At 39.6% G+C, this 25,426-nt stretch overlaps 1 non-coding gene across 1 annotated transcript; it reads left to right on the plus strand.

Moving 5' to 3' along the window:
• The first annotated feature begins 582 nt into the window (after window positions 1–582).
• On the plus strand, window positions 583–18,505 carry LOC104456586. The gene is made up of 17 exons (XR_005545652.1): window positions 583–1,976; window positions 2,788–3,297; window positions 3,645–3,923; window positions 4,032–4,243; window positions 4,330–4,540; window positions 4,707–4,944; window positions 5,104–5,254; window positions 5,347–5,642; window positions 13,260–13,282; window positions 13,330–14,615; window positions 15,435–15,944; window positions 16,292–16,570; window positions 16,679–16,890; window positions 16,977–17,187; window positions 17,354–17,591; window positions 17,751–17,901; window positions 17,993–18,505. It is a non-coding gene; the product is annotated as an uncharacterized LOC104456586 (transcript).
• The last annotated feature ends 6,921 nt before the right edge of the window (window positions 18,506–25,426 follow it).

Consider the following 25,426-nt stretch of genomic DNA (forward strand, 5'->3'; position numbering starts at 1 on the left):
ATAGTTATTTCCTGAAAGCTTCTTGGAAAACAATTTTTAGAAATGTCACATTTTCCGCGAATCAAAAGTAGCCCTAGATTATGAAGATTTTGGCAAAAATTCGGCAGGTTAAAGAGACCTTTCTAATATAGTCTCTCATTATACGTCTAGAGTGATAGGAAGAATTAATCACGTGATAGGAATATATTCGAGATCTTTCCTTTGGCCGGATGGAAAATGAATGTCCAGTTAATTGCGGGTGACTTGTGTTTTGGTTCATTGGGTCTACTGGAACGAGCCTACAGATCCTTTCTAGTGAATGCATTTAAGAAATTCAATTTCCAATATAACTAGCTCCGATAAGAAAAAGGAGTCGATAATTCTTCTTTTTAACAGAAAATGGCAGAAAAAAGGAAAGAAGCATGCAATATGATATCATACAACAAGAATAATTAGTCTAGCCAAGGTGTTATATCTACGTAAGAGAACAGTAAAATGTCGACCAAAGTTTACAGAAGTTTTTCTGCACTTTCTTCTCTATACCCAAAAAACCACGTTCACTTATATGTACTTGTAAATTTTTTGGGGAGAAAGGGATAGAGAGGGAAATGAACATAGTGCTCTTCCCTCTCATTGACAGCGTCCATCAAGAGCTCACGCCAGGTTTGAATGATTTAACGCGACAAATGACTATAAGGATGAGGTATAAGTGAATGGTCGAACAATGGCCACCCTGAATCAAAGAGACATTAACCTCGTCACCATCTCAAGAACTCCAGCGATTACCATGCGACGCTCCAACAACTTCACGCGCTTGCTCTTGTGTGTGATGTTCTTTCCGTTTTGCTCAAGCCAAGACAACATAACAGAAGGCACGATGATCGAGGACCCGCAAACTCTCGTGTCTGCCGGCAAGGAGTTTGAGCTCGGCTTCTTCTCTCCAAATAGGAGCTCCGACTCCAGGAGGTATGTGGGAATATGGTATTACGGGTCAGACCCTCCGATTGTTGTTTGGGTGGCCAACCGGGACGACCCGCTCATCGGCCTCAATGCATCATTCGGCGTCATGGACGGTGACCTGCAGTTGCGCCACAAAGGACCAGCGATCCGGTTGATCAATGTCAGGGGTTCCAGCTCTTCAACTCTGGTTGTGAAGCTTCTTGATACAGGGAATCTAGTGCTGTTGGAAGACGACAGGAGCGAGACGGTCCTGTGGCAGAGCTTCAATCACCCGACCGACACCTTCCTACCTGGGATGCTGATGATCAACGGCTTCAACTTGACTTCTTGGGCAAGCCAGGAAGACCCGAAACAGGGGATGTTCACGTTTCAGAGGGATCAAGAAAGTGGCAGTAACGAGTACAAAGTAGTCCAAGACCTGTCTCCTTACTGGAGAAGTGGGGTGCATGGCGACTTCATACAAGCCGATGAGAATTTATATGCGATCATTCTTTTGCCAAATGATTCTCTGGGTTTAGCTTCCGGTCGGTTGGTCATGAACCACACCGGCCAGATTCAGTACTTCAGTTTGAAAAATGGGACGGAGCCAGTCTGGTCCAAGCCAAAGGACAAGTGCAGCGTGCTCAATGCGTGTGGCAAGTTTGGGAGCTGCAACATTATGAATGGTAACGAAACCATGTGCAGGTGCTTGCCAGGTTTCAAGCCGGCACAATTGGATAATAGAACCCCAGTGTACTCCAGCGGGTGCCTCAGGAAGTCGTCAAAATGCTGCGGGAAGAACAGCAACGGTGCTGATCATTTCTTGAGTCTGAAAATGATGAAGGTCAGGAAGTCAGACATGCAGATCCGGACCGAAAACGAGGAGAAATGCAGGCAAAAGTGCCTCCATGACTTCAGATGCCAGGCTTACTCGTTCATGGAGGATCAGAGTCGAGCGGCAGATACATGCTACACTTGGTCAGACTATCTCGACAATATTCAGGAGTTTGCCCGAGATGGTCACGACCTCTATGTCCGAGTGCCGCTTTCAGACATAGGTTAATTTCCTTTTAGCCTGACCCTTTTTCCTTCCCGAGATCATTTGTGTTTATGGCATTTTGACTTGTCCTGTGACTTCTTTGTTTTAGCTATCTTTGGTGGCTTCTGGTTTGCCTTCTTTGATGAAGTTAGAAACTCGGCAATATTGTGTGCACTTACAATGTTATCTTCATTGCAAGCGTCTTCCAACCAAGTGTTATAGTCCACCTGCATACGACAAACAATTGATGCTATCCTGATTTCATCTACAAATGTTATATAGGGATAAGTATACCAAACATCCTAAAACTTGTCATAAAAGTGTAATTGAGTCATAAAACTTTCAAAAAAAATATAATAAAGTTCTATAACTTGTTACAAAAGTGCAATTGAGTCTTAAAACTTTCAAATGTAATCGAATTCTAAAACTTGTTAAATTTTTCCATTTGTCAATTTAGATGAAGTTAATGGAATGACTTAATTGTAACAACATGACTTGCTAAAGTCCTATAACTTATTACGAAAGTGCAATTAAGTCCTAAAACTTTTTAAAATGTAATCAAGTTCTAAAACTTGTTAAGTTTTTCTGTTTGTCAAGTTAAATGAAGTTAATGGAATGACTTAATTGTATTAGGACTTGATTGTACTTTTTAAAATTTTAGGACTTAATTGCCCTTTCATAATAAGTTTTAGGATTTCTAATATACCTTTCCCTATTATGTATCAATAGAGTCCACTTGTAGGTGAATGTTTTTTTTTTTGGTAAAGACACTTGTTGGTGAATGTTGATATCCATTGATGCTGATTTTTGTATATTGTTGACTTTTATAGAATCTACTAACGGGAGCTGTGGAACTTGTGGCACTAATTTAGTCCCCTATCCTTTAAGCACGGGACAAAGCTGTGGCGATCCACTATACTCTGCATTTAGCTGTGACAGTATGACTGCCCAGCTTTACTTTGAACTACCCATGGATCGCTACAGAATCACTAGTGTCAATCCAGAAACTCGAATATTTACCATCCAAGTCAACGAAAGATTCAAATGCATGAGTGAGGATCTAAAGAAAATCAGTCAGCGGCTTGGCCAGTCCGGGCCATTTGCTGTGAGTGGCGGGTGTATTGGAGGACAGACTGACTTTAGCGCAGATGCCTCCCTTGGAAGTGTCAGGTCGAGCGAAGTGAAAATTGTGTGGAGGGATCCAAAGGAGCCACTCTGCAATTCATCCAAAGACTGCGATTGGCCTAACGCAACTTGCAAGAGTGCATCAGATGGAATTACAAAGTGCCTCTGCGACTCGGGATTCAGTTGGAATTCTTCCAACGTCAGCTGTTCTCCGGGTGAGAATGTTGATCTTGACAATTGACCCGCAACTTTAGCTACTCTATTCATGAAAAAACAAATTAGAAGATAATATAGTCATTAGGTTTTAAAGGTCGCCATAATAGGAGATTCTGTCGTGCCCCCAAATTAATATTTTCTATCTCCATGGTTTATCATTTAGAGTACTGCTAGGATGAGTAGCTCCTCCTGCAAGTAGACTGACAGACCCCATACAGTGGACGTCTATATTTTCAGCATTAATCTGAAATTTATAATAAGTCAGCCAGAAGAGCTCAAAACCAGAACGGATACAGCTGTAGTTTGTCTCCCGCCCGAGATATGTTGACCCTGTCAAGGAGTCAATAATATCAGCCAGGGATTGTGACCATGCACTTGAAGTCCTCACATCTGTCCTTTTATCAAATTAGCGAGTCCATGTGTCTACAATTATTCGTTCACTTTTGTCCAAAATACAGTACTTACACTTTCTTTTCTTCTCTAGCGGGAGTAGGTAATAACGTTGAAGGAGGAGGATCATCGCAGAAAAGACAGAAAGTGAAACCTGTATACATAGTTGCTCCTGCGGTTGCTGCAATTTTCATCCTTGTATTTGGTGGCTTATTTTACATGAGAAGGCAGCATGGTATTACACAAGATAATCACAAACAAAACACATGCTACTTTGTATCTGTCATTATTAGATATAAGATAATAAGATTTCAAACAATTAGTAACTAGAGTTGCACTTCAGGGAGCAGGGAAAGCACACTAGAAATTCTTGACTTTCGTTTATACGAGAGCGAGAAACGAATCAAAATGTGGATGGATTCATGCCAGTTCGAGGAGGAAGATAAGAAAGGCATAGAAGTGCCATTCTTTGACTTAGAAATTATTTTACAAGCGACAAATCACTTCTCAGACGAGAACAAACTTGGAAGAGGCGGGTTTGGGCCTGTTTACAAGGTAAATAAAATGATTTCTTCTTCTACCATCTGGGGCTTTTGACAAGGCCACTGTGATGAAGCAATCCGTTCTTAACTTTGTTTCAGGCTACTTTTCCAAGAGGACAGGAAATTGCAGTAAAGAGACTATTGAGTGGATCGGGACAGGGCTTGGAGGAATTTAAGAATGAAGTCGTCTTGATTGCCAAATTGCAGCATCGAAATCTCGTCAAATTAGTAGGATATTGCGTCGAAGGAGATGAAAAAATGTTACTATATGAATACATGCCCAACAAAAGCTTAGATTCTTTCATATTTGGTAAGTTCCTTAACTTGTGTTCCTGTTCCCTTGTCTGCTCCAGGGCGTAGTTGTAATAGGTAGTAGCACTCCACAGTCTCCTCTCTTCATGAAGATTTTAAGTCAGTTTGACCGAGTTAGATTAAAAGGCTTTTCTCCTTCACAAATTCAAATAAAACCTTGCCAGATCGAACAAGGTGTTCCTTGCTAACTTGGGAGATACGCTTTGAGATTATCTTGGGAATTGCACGAGGAATGCTCTATCTCCACCAAGATTCAAGGCTGCGAATCATTCATAGAGATCTCAAGACGAGCAACGTTTTGCTCGATGAGGAGATGACTCCTAAAATTTCCGACTTTGGTCTGGCACGTATATTTGAGGCAAAACAAACTGAAGCATGCACAAAAAGGGTGATTGGAACATAGTAAGTTTTTGTAGATGCACATACCATTTATTTTCATCTGGATTAAGAATTCGTTTGACACTACACAAGGAACTCACTACATTATCACCTTTTAATATTTGCAGTGAAACTTCAAGTATTCCAACTGTGGCTTAATTGACTTATTATGCTCTAATGCAGTGGATACATGTCTCCAGAGTATGCTTTAGATGGATTTTTTTCTTTCAAGTCCGATGTTTTCAGCTTTGGCGTTGTCGTACTGGAGATTGTTAGCGGAAGACGTAACACATGCTTTTATCACTCTGAAGGAACACTGAGCCTTCTCACTCATGTGAATACAGTCCATTCTCTGCCCCTTTCTTTTATTTTTATCCACTTTTTGTGGCCCTTTTCTCCGAACGTACTGAAACTTCAATTGTGCAGGCATGGGAATTATGGAATGACAATAAAGCACTGGACTTGATGGATCAAGTGTTGCACGAAACTTGCAACAAAGATCAAGTCTTGAAATGCATAAACGTCGCGCTTTTATGCGTGCAAGATAACCCCAGCGATCGTCCCACGATGTCAAATGCAGTTCTCATGCTTAGTAGTGAAACTACGACTCTTCCAACTCCAAAACCGGCTTTTGCATTTAGGATGGGCATCTCTACAACAGCTTCTACTTCCAGCAAATCAGAGTCAAATGCGGTGTTATCGACTACTCTGGAACAAGGACGGTAACCTTGGATCTTCCCGGAATTCATTCCACATCTCAACTGTACCAGGCATTTGTTTAACTAGGAATGCCTCAATTTTTGCCCCATGATAGTCTTTCTCCAACAAAATACACTTCTCTCTATGTTGATTGCCGGTGCTTCTCCTCGGCTTAAAGACTACGATACTAACATTGCAAATCGGCTTCTTCATCCCGGGAGCAGCTTCTTTTCTTGTCATGTACTGTTCATTCTTAAGAATAAGTTTTTGTGCTAAAATTGAGTTGTGAAATCAATTCCCTTTTGGGTTATAGTCACCCTACCAAACTCAAAATATACCACACTCTAGCATACTACTCAAAAATCTCACTTTTTGAATTGACTGAAATATTACTTTTTATTTGTCACTGAGATGTTAGTGTTATGTGTTAAAGATCTACATATTCCATAGTAGTATATGTTCGGTTGCCTTAAAAATTTGTTGCATATCACATGTTTCTCAATATTCTCCTCGAGGGTGAGAAATCCTACTTTGCAAAGCAATAGATAATTACCTGATACCTTTGCACTCAATGAAATAAAATAACAAAATCAAACTAGCTAACATTAAAATGATACATTATAATTTAATACACAAATTAATTGGAAATATTGAATGTTTGTTGTCGTTATTGAATTAGATTGCTTCCTCAGTTATGTGCCGACTACTGAGGGAGCAGAGTAGATGACACTTCGAAATAATAATCATGATTGGATACATTGATAGCTGTCAAGGTTCTCTCTCTACTAGTACATTGAAAGCTCCTACCGCTATTCTTGTCAAACTGCCAGCACGGGCTTAAGTATGGAGACAATTCTGCGTAAATGGCAAGATTTTTATGCACTAACATGGAGCAGCTGGTGGTTCTATATGAAGCCGGAGGCGAACATCTGCTGCTTGATAAGACTACGAATCAGACTCAATTCAGGCGAAAGACTCGCATTGGGACATCACCATAACTTTCCATGCCAAATGTCTCATTTCTCATAAGAAGATTACGAAGCTTTAACATGAAAGTATGGCCATGACTTTCCCTTGCAAGATCAACCATAGACCTGATAGCACTTGGTTTTAATTGCCAAAAAAGAGTGCATAAAGGGTCTCATCTGCAATTTCCTTGATTGCTATGGTTAACTGATTCATATGTTTTCCGTCACTCGAAAATATAGCATTCTAAAGCGAATTCTCTGGAAGAGAGGACCCCTGGACCAGGCGGGGGTGATGCCATGGGTGTGGTCGGTGTGCAGGTGGGTCAAGAAGTACGCTTGCCTCCCTTCCGCCCACCGATTTACCGAGATCGGACCTCACTCCATGGCGTCAACGCCCAAGCACCGAGCGCGTGGAGCGAGAGAGAGAGAGAGAGATTATGTTTTCGTTTTGGCGGGGGGAATTGGATTGAAAGGATGGTGCCTTTGGGCTTCTAGGAATCATCGCGGGCTTTTGTGCTTCAATGTGAAGCCCACTTCGGAGTCAGGTTTGGGCCTGACCAGGCGTGCAGTTCCTTTTTTGTGATCGAATGTGTGTATTAATTTATGAAAATTCTTTCTGTAATTTCTCTATTTTGCCCGCTTTACTATCGAAAAATAAAACATTTTATTATCGAGTGCCATCACTGGCGTCTTGCAATTTCAAAATATCAAAGTTGAGCAAAGAGATAGCAAAATTAAACTTATTGAAATCGATTATGGGTTTCCATGTACCTTAACATGGTGAGCTAGTGGCCTTTCGCGCAGGATTAAATTGGGGCTCATGTAATTTATTGGACAAGGGGGGCACACATAGAGGTTAGTAGTTTCAAGTTCCATTCGGATTCCAACTAAAACTCGGAACCTACCTATCGAACCATGTTTCTTGATTTTTGGAACTTGAGATTTACCCTATCACAAGTTCCAAGATCTACCTAGGTTCTTTTTCTTTTCTTTTTTTGGTGAAAGGTAATCATATTAAGCTGAAACCAATAATTACATTTTTAAAAAAAAAAAAGCACCAAAACATACACTCATAATGAACAGAGGCATAATGAGTGAGTGGAAGGTGCCGAGAGAAAAAGAAGGGAAGCCAACAAGGCACAAAACGCGATTAAGCCGCACAACTACAGCCACAACCAAAAGAGAACTAAAACAAAAGAAGGCGACTAGCCGGCCAAACAAAGGCAACCCCAGCCAAAACTAAACAAAACGTCATCGCCCAAATGGAAAGGATGAGACAACCGGCAGGAATCAAGGCCAGCATCGAAACAAACAGCAGCGGCCATCCTGCACCACCACTCCAACTTGGGTTCTTTCTTTACTTTTAATTGAACGATTGCAGTGAATCATCACATTTAATAACCATCATTTATTACAATCTATTTATCACAACTTATATTTAGATATAGGAAAATTATTAAACTTCAACAGGAAAAAAAAAATTAGTTATGGATATCACTGGAAATGGAAGCTCAAATTAGTGATTTTAAATTACACACTTACCATTAGATGCCATGGAATGTTGCAAGATCATGTGAAGAGATAGACTAAAAAAAACAAAAAAACTTATTTCAAGTTATAATTTGGAACCAATTCGTCGAAACATGCTATCTAATTTTTGAAATCCAGAACTTACGTTGTATATCCCAATACTTGGAACCATACCGATTCCATCTGTTCTGATTCTTAAAGTCTTAATCTTGCCTTGGAACCATGCTCATCCTAGGCACACGGACTTGTCTGTCGTTGACACCTTTTATTAAAGTCTTGGAGATGGAACCTTCGCGCTCAAATTCCAGGAGAAAATGACAAAAAGTGATTTCTTTGGGTGGGATTTTCTTCCCGTGGAATTGTTTTCTGTGGTTCCCCCAAACATGTCCAAAACGTGTAGAGGCCCGCACTCTTGTCGTCACCTACGTTGTTTTTGCATCTCCCTCCTGTTCCGCGTGGTCCGATCTCGGTGGAGAGCATGCATCATTGAGTCAATAACTAAATTGACGTGTGAAAAAGGGAATCACAAGCATCTCTATTTACACATACAGTCTTTCTATTTCTTTGAGTTTTCGAGGGGCCACCCACCAGTCGCTTTAAGGAGACAAATCCACATTATTAGTTCGACCAATGGCAAATGATGATGTGGGCATCACAGTTTGGAAAGGCGATGTAGACGATATACAATACAAAAGCATTTTGCCTTTCATCGAGATTATGAAGTTTTTGGTAGGACCAAGAGAGGAATCACACGATCACTCTCGTTGGAAAATTCTCCAAGCCAGCGATCCCATCATGAGAAAGTTTCGTCACCATTACCAATCACGTGGTGACCACGAGGCATCGACACGAGCAATATCAATATCACAAGAGGGCTCTAATCAAATCACCAGCAGAAGGTAAAATAGTGAGGTCTTGAATTTCTGCTGTATATTGAAAAGTCCAGTACATCTCTCTGTCTAGTCTCTCAATACAATGCTTAGGCCCATGTTACGCTAGCAAAAGCAGAAGAGGATAATGCCAATGGAACGGAACAAACATGGGAATAAGGCAAGTGACGAAGCCTATTTTCAGCCACTAAGGCACTGTTTGGTAATCATCCAAATAGTGCATGATTCTGATTTTTTTTGTTCCTGGGATCAGTTTGGGAACATAATTGTGTTTGGTAAAATTTTTGTTCCCGAGAACAAATTTCTATTTTTTTTGTTTTCGGAAGTAGATTTGAAACAGAATCAAGAATAAAAAAAAAAAAGTTGATTCTTATTCTAAGAATAAATCTAAAAATCAAAACCAACTCTTCTTCCATTTTCTCTTCTTCTTCTTCTCTTTTCTTCTTCTTCATCGACCGCCATCCCATGCCATCGTCTGCCACCATCCGCCAATGTCCACCACCGCCGCTGATTGCCAGCAACCGGTTCTGCGAGCTCGCAGGGGGCAAGCCTTGCCCAGCCCCGGCGAGGCCGGCCTGGCCACCCTAGCGAGCCTCGCCCAGCTGCTGGTGACGCTCGACTGATGAGGGCCAACCTCGCTGAGGGCCAGCGACGCTCCAGTGAGGTCGCCAGCCAGAAGAAGAAGAAGAAGAATAGGAGAAAAGGAAAAAAAAAAAAAAAGGAAAAAAGGAAAAAAAAAAGTATTTAAATGTTAAAAGAAATTGATTTGGAACATAATCAATGAAAGACTGTATCAAACACAATTCTATTCCAGAATCAGAAATTTTGGACGATTCCAAACGGTTTAAAATGCTTAGAAATTATTTCCAGAAACGAGAATAAAAAAATAATCATTTCTAATCAAAATCATTCCCGAAAACATAAGTGTTATCAAACGCGCCCTAAAAAAGTAGGGAATGATGGGACAAGTCTTGCACAGCTTTTTGTCCTGGGACAAATCACTCTGTAATTCACCGTCATTTGTTTGGGACATATTTGCTTTTGATTCTATTGTGATTCGTCATGTCTCATGTTTCTCACGAATCACTAATATTTTCACAAAACCATCGACTTGAAACAGTCTTCCTCCCTGTGGACTAGTTAGAAAGGCAGTACTGAAGTAGCATACCAAATAGTGAAATGCCACTATAAATTATGATGTAGTATATTTTACTAATTAGCAACAAGCAGGGTATCCATGAGCTAACCATTTAGAGATTTTTTTCACAATTTTTAATGTAGGTTGAATTGTTATCTCTATGTTTAACTTTTACCGTAAATAGAAGAGGTGATATCACTCTGTTTGTATAGTATGAAGTTTCAATTGTATGCGCCCGTGTTTTATTGACTCAGTTATCTGTTTTTACTCTATTTCTTCCCTCCAAAATTTATGTCCTAAAAAGACTCTTTATGCAGCTCCTTTTTTTTTTTTTTTTTTTTGCGCGGCCTTTATGCAGCTCCTTACATAGAGTCTTTCTATTTCTTTTGAGTTTCTGACAGGGCACTCGCTAGTCGTTTCAAGGAGACAACCTGGCCCGACGGCGACCGTGGACGCCCCCGCACCACCACATGCAATGATTGAAGGTCCTGATGTTTCCAAAGCTATACGTATACCTTTGAAAAGTCTAACTTGTATTAACATAAAAATTGTGGTCCAAATGCAATATTTTTAACGTAAATTGGACAAAAGCATTGTTGTCCTCTGAATCAATTAACTTTACTTTTCTTTTCCCATCACAATTAATTAACTCATCTCACATCCTTAATTAAACCTATGGTTATATTTTGATCCAAAATGGATATATCGAGTTAGTTTTCCTTATCACTAAATCAAGAGGGTTTGGACTTTAATCAGCTCAATAGTGAGGCTAGATAAATAAATCAATTATTTTCCTTTTAGTATTCTTTCACCGGCGGTCAGAGGACCCCTACGCTTATCCTAATCTAGCCGAGACTTTATGCCCTTATGCCCAGTCGAATTTACTTCGACTCGTAACTTCGGTAGGGATTTAAGTTATTTTCTCTTCTAATGGGAGTAGTTTCTTTAATTGGGGCACAAATTGAAATTATATAAAACTGAAACTACGAGATTCAATTTAGGAATTGCTAAGGTGAGAACCTACGGGGATTAATAATTTAGGGTACTATAAGATTTAATAGAACTCAATTCCGGCTTATAGGTTTTGCAAAACAAATTTTTGAAGTTTTGTGTGTGTACTCGACCAGCAGATTTTTGACCAAATTTCATCCGTTGTCAACTTAATTTTAAAACAACCAAGTTACGGGTCTTCTACAATCGGGGGGCCTAAATAGTTTTCTATGCTTGGACAAATCACGTTGTGATCCATTATTTATTCTACACAAGTTTTTCTCCGGATACTCGTCATCCCCATTGACTAGTATCTTTTACAAATCAATATGAAAAGAGCACATTAAGCAGGGCATCCACAAGCTGAACATATAGAGATTTAGAGATTTTTTTCCTCAATTTTTAATGTAGATCAAACTGTTATCTCTGTGTTTAACTGTACCGTCAACATAAGAGTGTGATATCACTCTGTTTATACAGTACGAAGTATCAAGAGAGTGCGCGCGTATTTTATTGACTCTATTATCTATTTTACTTTATTTCTTCCCTCAAAATTTCTGCCCAAAAGACCTTTCTTAAGCATCTCTGTACGTACAGTCATTCTATTTCTTTGAGTTTTGACACGTCGCCCACCAGTTGCTTTAAGGAGACAAACTAGGCCGACGACGACCGTTGACTGACCATAATGTGGGCGGCGTATGATACAAATCATGCTCCGCTCGTTTCACTCAAAATAATTTTCAAGAAAATATTTTTAAATTTTCAATATTCGTTTAATAAAAAATGAACTAATCAAGGAAAACGTAATCCGCTATTGGAAAAAAACACCTTTAAAAGTGGAGAAAATATTTTTCACTTTTCAAAAATGGAAAATATTTTCATAACTTCTTTCACCTCATTCTCTCACCAAATATATTTTCATTTATTTTTATGTTTTCTTCTGCTTTTAAAAAAAAAATTGATATTTTATTTTTTCTTTTTTCTTTTCTTTCTTTCCTTTTCTTCTTCTTCCTTGGGCTTAGCTAGTCGCCGGCAAAGGTGGCCACTAATGACCCCAACTTGGGCATCGCCCTAAGCTAATGAGGCTTGAGTTTGTAGTTTTCCAACAAGGTCAAGCCTCGCCAAAGCTAACGAAGCTAAGCTCACCCAAGGCTGGCGAACTCGGGATTCGCCAAATCCAGCAAACTAGGTGGGGCTTGGGCTTGGCCCGAGCTCATTGGCCTCGGCGAGACTCGACTGGCTTGTGGCTGGTCGCAGTTGTCGCCGTGGCTGGCAACAGGCCAAGCCCAAGGAAGAAGAAGAAGAAGAAAATGAAAGAACGAAAAGAAAAAAAGAAAAAGAAAAGGAAAGGAAAGGAAAAAAATTAAAATTAAAAAGTCAATTTTCATAAAAGTAAAATAATAAAAAATTATTAAAAATAAGTGAATGCATAAAAGATTTTCCTTACTGAACAATGGAAAATACTTTTTGGTTCATTTTCAAATTTTAACCAAATATAAGAAAATATAGTTATTTCCCTGAAAGCTTCTTGGAAAACAATTTTTAGAAATGTCACATTTTCCGCGAATCAAAAGTAGCCCTAGATTATGAAGATTTTGGCAAAAATTCGGCAGGTTAAAGAGACCTTTCTAATATAGTCTCTCATTATACGTCTAGAGTGATAGGAAGAATTAATCACGTGATAGGAATATATTCGAGATCTTTCCTTTGGCCGGATGGAAAATGAATGTCCAGTTAATTGCGGGTGACTTGTGTTTTGGTTCATTGGGTCTACTGGAACGAGCCTACAGATCCTTTCTAGTGAATGCATTTAAGAAATTCAATTTCCAATATAACTAGCTCCGATAAGAAAAAGGAGTCGATAATTCTTCTTTTTAACAGAAAATGGCAGAAAAAGGAAAGAAGCATGCAATATGATATCATACAACAAGAATAATTAGTCTAGCCAAGGTGTTATATCTACGTAAGAGAACAGTAAAATGTCGACCAAAGTTTACAGAAGTTTTTCTGCACTTTCTTCTCTATACCCAAAAAACCACGTTCACTTATATGTACTTGTAAATTTTTTGGGGAGAAAGGGATAGAGAGGGAAATGAACATAGTGCTCTTCCCTCTCATTGACAGCGTCCATCAAGAGCTCACGCCAGGTTTGAATGATTTAACGCGACAAATGACTATAAGGATGAGGTATAAGTGAATGGTCGAACAATGGCCACCCTGAATCAAAGAGACATTAACCTCGTCACCATCTCAAGAACTCCAGCGATTACCATGCGACGCTCCAACAACTTCACGCGCTTGCTCTTGTGTGTGATGTTCTTTCCGTTTTGCTCAAGCCAAGACAACATAACAGAAGGCACGATGATCGAGGACCCGCAAACTCTCGTGTCTGCCGGCAAGGAGTTTGAGCTCGGCTTCTTCTCTCCAAATAGGAGCTCCGACTCCAGGAGGTATGTGGGAATATGGTATTACGGGTCAGACCCTCCGATTGTTGTTTGGGTGGCCAACCGGGACGACCCGCTCATCGGCCTCAATGCATCATTCGGCGTCATGGACGGTGACCTGCAGTTGCGCCACAAAGGACCAGCGATCCGGTTGATCAATGTCAGGGTTCCAGCTCTTCAACTCTGGTTGTGAAGCTTCTTGATACAGGGAATCTAGTGCTGTTGGAAGACGACAGGAGCGAGACGGTCCTGTGGCAGAGCTTCAATCACCCGACCGACACCTTCCTACCTGGGATGCTGATGATCAACGGCTTCAACTTGACTTCTTGGGCAAGCCAGGAAGACCCGAAACAGGGGATGTTCACGTTTCAGAGGGATCAAGAAAGTGGCAGTAACGAGTACAAAGTAGTCCAAGACCTGTCTCCTTACTGGAGAAGTGGGGTGCATGGCGACTTCATACAAGCCGATGAGAATTTATATGCGATCATTCTTTTGCCAAATGATTCTCTGGGTTTAGCTTCCGGTCGGTTGGTCATGAACCACACCGGCCAGATTCAGTACTTCAGTTTGAAAAATGGGACGGAGCCAGTCTGGTCCAAGCCAAAGGACAAGTGCAGCGTGCTCAATGCGTGTGGCAAGTTTGGGAGCTGCAACATTATGAATGGTAACGAAACCATGTGCAGGTGCTTGCCAGGTTTCAAGCCGGCACAATTGGATAATAGAACCCCAGTGTACTCCAGCGGGTGCCTCAGGAAGTCGTCAAAATGCTGCGGGAAGAACAGCAACGGTGCTGATCATTTCTTGAGTCTGAAAATGATGAAGGTCAGGAAGTCAGACATGCAGATCCGGACCGAAAACGAGGAGAAATGCAGGCAAAAGTGCCTCCATGACTTCAGATGCCAGGCTTACTCGTTCATGGAGGATCAGAGTCGAGCGGCAGATACATGCTACACTTGGTCAGACTATCTCGACAATATTCAGGAGTTTGCCCGAGATGGTCACGACCTCTATGTCCGAGTGCCGCTTTCAGACATAGGTTAATTTCCTTTTAGCCTGACCCTTTTTTCCTTCCCGAGATCATTTGTGTTTATGGCATTTTGCCTTGTCCTGTGACTTCTTTGTTTTAGCTATCTTTGGTGGCTTCTGGTTTGCCTTCTTTGATGAAGTTAGAAACTCGGCAATATTGTGTGCACTTACAATGTTATCTTCATTGCAAGCGTCTTCCAACCAAGTGTTATAGTCCACCTGCATACGACAAACAATTGATGCTATCCTGATTTCATCTACAAATGTTATATAGGGATAAGTATACCAAACATCCTAAAACTTGTCATAAAAGTGTAATTGAGTCATAAAACTTTCAAAAAAAATATAATAAAGTTCTATAACTTGTTACAAAAAGTGCAATTGAGTCTTAAAACTTTCAAATGTAATCGAATTCTAAAACTTGTTAAATTTTTCCATTTGTCAATTTAGATGAAGTTAATGGAATGACTTAATTGTAACAACATGACTTGCTAAAGTCCTATAACTTATTACGAAAGTGCAATTAAGTCCTAAAACTTTTTTAAAATGTAATCAAGTTCTAAAACTTGTTAAGTTTTTCTGTTTGTCAAGTTAAATGAAGTTAATGGAATGACTTAATTGTATTAGGACTTGATTGTACTTTTTAAAATTTTAGGACTTAATTGCCCTTTCATAATAAGTTTTAGGATTTCTAATATACCTTTCCCTATTATGTATCAATAGAGTCCACTTGTAGGTGAATGTTTTTTTTTTTTTTTTGGTAAAGACACTTGTTGGTGAATGTTGATATCCATTGATGCTGATTTTTGTATATTGTTGACTTTTATAGAATCTACTAACGGGAGCTGTGGAACTTGTGGCACTAATTTAGTCCCCTATCCTTTAAGCACGGGACAAAGCTGTGGCGATCCACTATACTCTGCATTTAGCTGTGACAGTATGACTGCCCAGCTTTACTTTGAACTACCCATGGATCGCTACAGAATCACTAGTGTCAATCCAGAAACTCGAATATTTACCATCCAAGTCAACGAAAGATTCAAATGCATGAGTGAGGATCTAAAGAAAATCAGTCAGCGGCTTGGCCAGTCCGGGCCATTTGCTGTGAGTGGCGGGTGTATTGGAGGACAGACTGACTTTAGCGCAGATGCCTCCCTTGGAAGTGTCAGGTCGAGCGAAGTGAAAATTGTGTGGAGGGATCCAAAGGAGCCACTCTGCAATTCATCCAAAGACTGCGATTGGCCTAACGCAACTTGCAAGAGTGCATCAGATGGAATTACAAAGTGCCTCTGCGACTCGGGATTCAGTTGGAATTCTTCCAACGTCAGCTGTTCTCCGGGTGAGAATGTTGATCTTGACAATTGACCCGCAACTTTAGCTACTCTATTCATGAAAAAACAAATTAGAAGATAATATAGTCATTAGGTTTTAAAGGTCGCCATAATAGGAGATTCTGTCGTGCCCCCAAATTAATATTTTCTATCTCCATGGTTTATCATTTAGAGTACTGCTAGGATGAGTAGCTCCTCCTGCAAGTAGACTGACAGACCCCATACAGTGGACGTCTATATTTTCAGCATTAATCTGAAATTTATAATAAGTCAGCCAGAAGAGCTCAAAACCAGAACGGATACAGCTGTAGTTTGTCTCCCGCCCGAGATATGTTGACCCTGTCAAGGAGTCAATAATATCAGCCAGGGATTGTGACCATGCACTTGAAGTCCTCACATCTGTCCTTTTATCAAATTAGCGAGTCCATGTGTCTACAATTATTCGTTCACTTTTGTCCAAAATACAGTACTTACACTTTCTTTTCTTCTCTAGCGGGAGTAGGTAATAACGTTGAAGGAGGAGGATCATCGCAGAAAAGACAGAAAGTGAAACCTGTATACATAGTTGCTCCTGCGGTTGCTGCAATTTTCATCCTTGTATTTGGTGGCTTATTTTACATGAGAAGGCAGCATGGTATTACACAAGATAATCACAAACAAAACACATGCTACTTTGTATCTGTCATTATTAGATATAAGATAATAAGATTTCAAACAATTAGTAACTAGAGTTGCACTTCAGGGAGCAGGGAAAGCACACTAGAAATTCTTGACTTTCGTTTATACGAGAGCGAGAAACGAATCAAAATGTGGATGGATTCATGCCAGTTCGAGGAGGAAGATAAGAAAGGCATAGAAGTGCCATTCTTTGACTTAGAAATTATTTTACAAGCGACAAATCACTTCTCAGACGAGAACAAACTTGGAAGAGGCGGGTTTGGGCCTGTTTACAAGGTAAATAAAATGATTTCTTCTTCTACCATCTGGGGCTTTTGACAAGGCCACTGTGATGAAGCAATCCGTTCTTAACTTTGTTTCAGGCTACTTTTCCAAGAGGACAGGAAATTGCAGTAAAGAGACTATTGAGTGGATCGGGACAGGGCTTGGAGGAATTTAAGAATGAAGTCGTCTTGATTGCCAAATTGCAGCATCGAAATCTCGTCAAATTAGTAGGATATTGCGTCGAAGGAGATGAAAAAATGTTACTATATGAATACATGCCCAACAAAAGCTTAGATTCTTTCATATTTGGTAAGTTCCTTAACTTGTGTTCCTGTTCCCTTGTCTGCTCCAGGGCGTAGTTGTAATAGGTAGTAGCACTCCACAGTCTCCTCTCTTCATGAAGATTTTAAGTCAGTTTGACCGAGTTAGATTAAAAGGCTTTTCTCCTTCACAAATTCAAATAAAACCTTGCCAGATCGAACAAGGTGTTCCTTGCTAACTTGGGAGATACGCTTTGAGATTATCTTGGGAATTGCACGAGGAATGCTCTATCTCCACCAAGATTCAAGGCTGCGAATCATTCATAGAGATCTCAAGACGAGCAACGTTTTGCTCGATGAGGAGATGACTCCTAAAATTTCCGACTTTGGTCTGGCACGTATATTTGAGGCAAAACAAACTGAAGCATGCACAAAAAGGGTGATTGGAACATAGTAAGTTTTTGTAGATGCACATACCATTTATTTTCATCTGGATTAAGAATTCGTTTGACACTACACAAGGAACTCACTACATTATCACCTTTTAATATTTGCAGTGAAACTTCAAGTATTCCAACTGTGGCTTAATTGACTTATTATGCTCTAATGCAGTGGATACATGTCTCCAGAGTATGCTTTAGATGGATTTTTTTCTTTCAAGTCCGATGTTTTCAGCTTTGGCGTTGTCGTACTGGAGATTGTTAGCGGAAGACGTAACACATGCTTTTATCACTCTGAAGGAACACTGAGCCTTCTCACTCATGTGAATACAGTCCATTCTCTGCCCCTTTCTTTTATTTTTATCCACTTTTTGTGGCCCTTTTCTCGAACGTACTGAAACTTCAATTGTGCAGGCATGGGAATTATGGAATGACAATAAAGCACTGGACTTGATGGATCAAGTGTTGCACGAAACTTGCAACAAAGATCAAGTCTTGAAATGCATAAACGTCGCGCTTTTATGCGTGCAAGATAACCCCAGCGATCGTCCCACGATGTCAAATGCAGTTCTCATGCTTAGTAGTGAAACTACGACTCTTCCAACTCCAAAACCGGCTTTTGCATTTAGGATGGGCATCTCTACAACAGCTTCTACTTCCAGCAAATCAGAGTCAAATGCGGTGTTATCGACTACTCTGGAACAAGGACGGTAACCTTGGATCTTCCCGGAATTCATTCCACATCTCAACTGTACCAGGCATTTGTTTAACTAGGAATGCCTCAATTTTTGCCCCATGATAGTCTTTCTCCAACAAAATACACTTCTCTCTATGTTGATTGCCGGTGCTTCTCCTCGGCTTAAAGACTACGATACTAACATTGCAAATCGGCTTCTTCATCCCGGGAGCAGCTTCTTTTCTTGTCATGTACTGTTCATTCTTAAGAATAAGTTTTTGTGCTAAAATTGAGTTGTGAAATCAATTCCCTTTTGGGTTATAGTCACCCTACCAAACTCAAAATATACCACACTCTAGCATACTACTCAAAAATCTCACTTTTTGAATTGACTGAAATATTACTTTTTATTTGTCACTGAGATGTTAGTGTTATGTGTTAAAGATCTACATATTCCATAGTAGTATATGTTCGGTTGCCTTAAAAATTTGTTGCATATCACATGTTTCTCAATATTCTCCTCGAGGGTGAGAAATCCTACTTTGCAAAGCAATAGATAATTACCTGATACCTTTGCACTCAATGAAATAAAATAACAAAATCAAACTAGCTAACATTAAAATGATACATTATAATTTAATACACAAATTAATTGGAAATATTGAATGTTTGTTGTCGTTATTGAATTAGATTGCTTCCTCAGTTATGTGCCGACTACTGAGGGAGCAGAGTAGATGACACTTCGAAATAATAATCATGATTGGATACATTGATAGCTGTCAAGGTTCTCTCTCTACTAGTACATTGAAAGCTCCTACCGCTATTCTTGTCAAACTGCCAGCACGGGCTTAAGTATGGAGACAATTCTGCGTAAATGGCAAGATTTTTATGCACTAACATGGAGCAGCTGGTGGTTCTATATGAAGCCGGAGGCGAACATCTGCTGCTTGATAAGACTACGAATCAGACTCAATTCAGGCGAAAGACTCGCATTGGGACATCACCATAACTTTCCATGCCAAATGTCTCATTTCTCATAAGAAGATTACGAAGCTTTAACATGAAAGTATGGCCATGACTTTCCCTTGCAAGATCAACCATAGACCTGATAGCACTTGGTTTTAATTGCCAAAAAAGAGTGCATAAAGGGTCTCATCTGCAATTTCCTTGATTGCTATGGTTAACTGATTCATATGTTTTCCGTCACTCGAAAATATAGCATTCTAAAGCGAATTCTCTGGAAGAGAGGACCCCTGGACCAGGCGGGGGTGATGCCATGGGTGTGGTCGGTGTGCAGGTGGGTCAAGAAGTACGCTTGCCTCCCTTCCGCCCACCGATTTACCGAGATCGGACCTCACTCCATGGCGTCAACGCCCAAGCACCGAGCGCGTGGAGCGAGAGAGAGAGAGAGATTATGTTTTCGTTTTGGCGGGGAATTGGATTGAAAGGATGGTGCCTTTGGGCTTCTAGGAATCATCGCGGGCTTTTGTGCTTCAATGTGAAGCCCACTTCGGAGTCAGGTTTGGGCCTGACCAGGCGTGCAGTTCCTTTTTGTGATCGAATGTGTGTATTAATTTATGAAAATTCTTTCTGTAATTTCTCTATTTTGCCCGCTTTACTATCGAAAAATAAAACATTTTATTATCGAGTGCCATCACTGGCGTCTTGCAATTTCAAAATATCAAAGTTGAGCAAAGAGATAGCAAAATTAAACTTATTGAAATCGATTATGGGTTTCCATGTACCTTAACATGGTGAGCTAGTGGCCTTTCGCGCAGGATTAAATTGGGGCTCATGTAATTTATTGGACAAGGGGGCACACATAGAGGTTAGTAGTTTCAAGTTCCATTCGGATTCCAACTAAAACTCGGAACCTACCTATCGAACCATGTTTCTTGATTTTGGAACTTGAGATTTACCCTATCACAAGTTCCAAGATCTACCTAGGTTCTTTTTCTTTTTTTTTTTGGTGAAAGGTAATCATATTAAGCTGAAACCAATAATTACATTTTTAAAAAAAAAAAAGCACCAAAACATACACTCATAATGAACAGAGGCATAATGAGTGAGTGGAAGGGTGCCGAGAGAAAAAAGAAGGGAAGCCAACAAGGCACAAAACGCAATTAAGCCGCACAACTACAGCCACAACCAAAAGAGAACTAAAACAAAAGAAGGCGACTAGCCGGCCAAACAAAGGCAACCCCAGCCAAAACTAAACAAAACGTCATCGCCCAAATGGAAAGGATGAGACAACCGGCAGGAATCAAGGCCAGCATCGAAACAAACAGCAGCGGCCATCCTGCACCACCACTCCAACTTGGGTTCTTTCTTTACTTTTAATTGAACGATTGCAGTGAATCATCACATTTAATAACCATCATTTATTACAATCTATTTATCACAACTTATATTTAGATATAGGAAAATTATTAAACTTCAACAGGAAAAAAAAATTAGTTATGGATATCACTGGAAATGGAAGCTCAAATTAGTGATTTTAAATTACACACTTACCATTAGATGCCATGGAATGTTGCAAGATCATGTGAAGAGATAGACTAAAAAAAACACAAAAAAACTTATTTCAAGTTATAATTTGGAACCAATTCGTCGAAACATGCTATCTAATTTTTGAAATCCAGAACTTACGTTGTATATCCCAATACTTGGAACCATACCGATTCCATCTGTTCTGATTCTTAAAGTCTTAATCTTGCCTTGGAACCATGCTCATCCTAGGCACACGGACTTGTCTGTCGTTGACACCTTTTATTAAAGTCTTGGAGATGGAACCTTCGCTCAAATTCCAGGAGAAAATGACAAAAGTGATTTCTTTGGGTGGGATTTTCTTCCCGTGGAATTGTTTTCTGTGGTTCCCCCAAACATGTCCAAAACGTGTAGAGGCCCGCACTCTTGTCGTCACCTACGTTGTTTTTGCATCTCCCTCCTGTTCCGCGTGGTCCGATCTCGGTGGAGAGCATGCATCATTGAGTCAATAACTAAATTGACGTGTGAAAAAGGAATCACAAGCATCTCTATTTACACATACAGTCTTTCTATTTCTTTGAGTTTTCGAGGGGCCACCCACCAGTCGCTTTAAGGAGACAAATCCACATTATTAGTTCGACCAATGGCAAATGATGATGTGGGCATCACAGTTTGGAAAGGCGATGTAGACGATATACAATACAAAAGCATTTTGCCTTTCATCGAGATTATGAAGTTTTTGGTAGGACCAAGAGAGGAATCACACGATCACTCTCGTTGGAAAATTCTCAAGCCAGCGATCCCATCATGAGAAAGTTTCGTCACCATTACCAATCACGTGGTGACCACGAGGCATCGACACGAGCAATATCAATATCACAAGAGGGCTCTAATCAAATCACCAGCAGAAGGTAAAATAGTGAGGTCTTGAATTTCTGCTGTATATTGAAAAGTCCAGTACATCTCTCTGTCTAGTCTCTCAATACAATGCTTAGGCCCATGTTACGCTAGCAAAAGCAGAAGAGGATAATGCCAATGGAACGGAACAAACATGGGAATAAGGCAAGTGACGAAGCCTATTTTCAGCCACTAAGGCACTGTTTGGTAATCATCCAAATAGTGCATGATTTGATTTTTTTGTTCCTGGGATCGGTTTGGGACATAATTGTGTTTGGTAAAATTTTGTTCAGAGAACAAATTTCTATTTTTTTGTTTTCGGAAGTAGATTTGAAACAGAATCAAGAATAAAAAAAAAAAGTTGATTCTTATTCTAAGAATAAATCTAAAAATCAAAACCAACTCTTCTTCCATTTTCTCTTCTTCTTCTTCTCTTTTCTTCTTCTTCATCGACCGCCATCCCATGCCATCGTCTGCCACCATCCGCCAATGTCCACCACCGCCGCTGATTGCCAGCAACCGGTTCGCGAGCTCGCGAGGGCAAGCCTTGCCCGGCCCGGCGGCCGGCCCAGCCACCCTAGCGAGCCTCGCCCCGTTTGCTGGTGACGCTCGACCGATGAGGGCCAACCTCGGCGAGGGCCGGCGACGCTCCGGTGAGGTCGCCGGCCAGAAGAAGAAGAAGAAGAATAGGAGAAAAGGAAAAAAAAAAAAAAAAAAGGAAAAAGGAAAAAAAAAGTATTTAAATGTTAAAAGAAATTGATTTGGAACATAATCAATGAGCACGGTATCAAACACAATTCTATTAGAGAATCGAAATTTTGGACGATTCTCAAACGGTTTAAAATGCTTAGAAATTATTTCGAAACAGAATAAAAAAATAATCATTTCTAATCAAAATGTTTTAAAAACATAAGTGTTATCAAACGCGCCCTAAAAAAGTAGGGAATGATGGGACAAGTCTTGCACAGCTTTTTGTCCTGGGACAAATCACTCTGTAATTCACCGTCATTTGTTTGGGACATATTTGCTTTTGATTCTATTGTGATTCGTCATGTCTCATGTTTCTCACGAATCACTAATATTTTCACAAAACCATCGACTTGAAACAGTCTTCCTCCCTGTGGACTAGTTAGAAAGGCAGTACTGAAGTAGCATACCAAATAGTGAAATGCCACTATAAATTATGATGTAGTATATTTTACTAATTAGCAACAAGCAGGGTATCCATGAGCTAACCATTTAGAGATTTTTTTCACAATTTTTAATGTAGGTTGAATTGTTATCTCTATGTTTAACTTTTACCGTAAATAGAAGAGGTGATATCACTCTGTTTGTATAGTATGAAGTTTCAATTGTATGCGCCCGTGTTTTATTGACTCAGTTATCTGTTTTTACTCTATTTCTTCCCTCCAAAATTTCTGTCCTAAAAAGACTCTTTATGCAGCTCCTTTTTTTCTTTTTTTTTTTGCGCGGCCTTTATGCAGCTCCTTACATAGAGTCTTTCTATTTCTTTTGAGTTTCTGACAGGGCACTCGCTAGTCGTTTCAAGGAGACAACCTGGCCCGACGGCGACCGTGGACGCCCCGCACCACCACATGCAATGATTGAAGGTCCTGATGTTTCCAAAGCTATACGTATACCTTTGAAAAGTCTAACTTGTATTAACATAAAAATTGTGGTCCAAATGCAATATTTTTAACGTAAATTGGACAAAAGCATTGTTGTCCTCTGAATCAATTAACTTTACTTTTCTTTTCCCATCACAATTAATTAACTCATCTCACATCCTTAATTAAACCTATGGTTATATTTTGATCCAAAATGGATATATCGAGTTAGTTTTCCTTATCACTAAATCAAGAGGGTTTGGACTTTAATCAGCTCAATAGTGAGGCTAGATAAATAAATCAATTATTTTCCTTTTAGTATTCTTTCACCGGCGGTCAGAGGACCCCTACGCTTATCCTAATCTAGCCGAGACTTTATGCCCTTATGCCCAGTCGAATTTACTTCGACTCGTAACTTCGGTAGGGATTTAAGTTATTTTCTCTTCTAATGGGAGTAGTTTCTTTAATTGGGGCACAAATTCGAAATTATATAAAACTGAAACTACGAGATTCAATTTAGGAATTGCTAAGGTGAGAACCTACGGGGATTAATAATTTAGGGTACTATAAGATTTAATAGAACTCAATTCCGGCTTATAGGTTTTGCAAAACAAATTTTGAAGTTTTGTGTGTGTACTCGACCAGCAGATTTTTGACCAAATTTCATCCGTTGTCAACTTAATTTTAAAACAACCAAGTTACGGGTCTTCTACAATCGGGGGGCCTAAATAGTTTTCTATGCTTGGACAAATCACGTTGTGATCCATTATTTATTCTACACAAGTTTTTCTCCGGATACTCGTCATCCCCATTGACTAGTATCTTTTACAAATCAATATGAAAAGAGCACATTAAGCAGGGCATCCACAAGCTGAACATATAGAGATTTAGAGATTTTTTTCCTCAATTTTTAATGTAGATCAAACTGTTATCTCTGTGTTTAACTGTACCGTCAACATAAGAGTGTGATATCACTCTGTTTATACAGTACGAAGTATCAAGAGAGTGCGCGCGTATTTTATTGACTCTATTATCTATTTTACTTTATTTCTTCCCTCAAAATTTCTGCCCAAAAGACCTTTCTTAAGCATCTCTGTACGTACAGTCATTCTATTTCTTTGAGTTTTGACACGTCGCCCACCAGTTGCTTTAAGGAGACAAACTAGGCCGACGACGACCGTTGACTGACCATAATGTGGGCGGCGTATGATACAAATCATGCTCCGCTCGTTTCACTCAAAATAATTTTCAAGAAAATATTTTTTAAATTTTTCAATATTCGTTTAATAAAAAATGAACTAATCAAGGAAAACGTAATCCGCTATTGGAAAAAAAAACACCTTTAAAAGTGGAGAAAATATTTTTCACTTTTCAAAAATGGAAAATATTTTTCATAACTTCTTTCACCTCATTCTCTCACCAAATATATTTTCATTTATTTTTATGTTTTCTTCTGCTTTTAAAAAAAAAAAATTGATATTTTATTTTTCTTTTTTTTCTTTCTTTCCTTTTCTTCTTCTTCCTTGGGCTTAGCTAGTCGCCGGCAAAGGTGGCCACTAATGACCCCAACTTGGGCATCGCCCTAAGCTAATGAGGCTTGAGTTTGTAGTTTTCCAACAAGGTCAAGCCTCGCCAAAGCTAACGAAGCTAAGCTCACCCAAGGCTGGCGAACTCGGGATTCGCCAAATCCAGCAAACTAGGTGGGGCTTGGGCTTGGCTGAGCTCATTGGCCTCGGGCGAGACTCGACCTGGCTTGTGGCTGGTCGCAGTTGTCGCCGTGGTGGCAAAGGCCAAGCCCAAGGAAGAAGAAGAAGAAGAAAATGAAAGAACGAAAAGAAAAAAAGAAAAGAAAAGGAAAGGAAAGGAAAAAATTAAAATTAAAAAGTCAATTTTCATAAAAAGTAAAATAATAAAAAATTATTAAAAATAAGTGAATGCATAAAAGATTTTCCTTCTTGAACAATGGAAAATACTTTTTGGTTCATTTTCAAATTTTAACCAAATATAAGAAAATATAGTTATTTCCTGAAAGCTTCTTGGAAAACAATTTTTAGAAATGTCACATTTTCCGCGAATCAAAAGTAGCCCTAGATTATGAAGATTTTGGCAAAAATTCGGCAGGTTAAAGAGACCTTTCTAATATAGTCTCTCATTATACGTCTAGAGTGATAGGAAGAATTA

This window comes from Eucalyptus grandis, chromosome 8, assembly GCF_016545825.1.
Source record: "Eucalyptus grandis isolate ANBG69807.140 chromosome 8, ASM1654582v1, whole genome shotgun sequence".
Lineage (NCBI taxonomy): Eukaryota > Viridiplantae > Streptophyta > Magnoliopsida > Myrtales > Myrtaceae > Eucalyptus > Eucalyptus grandis.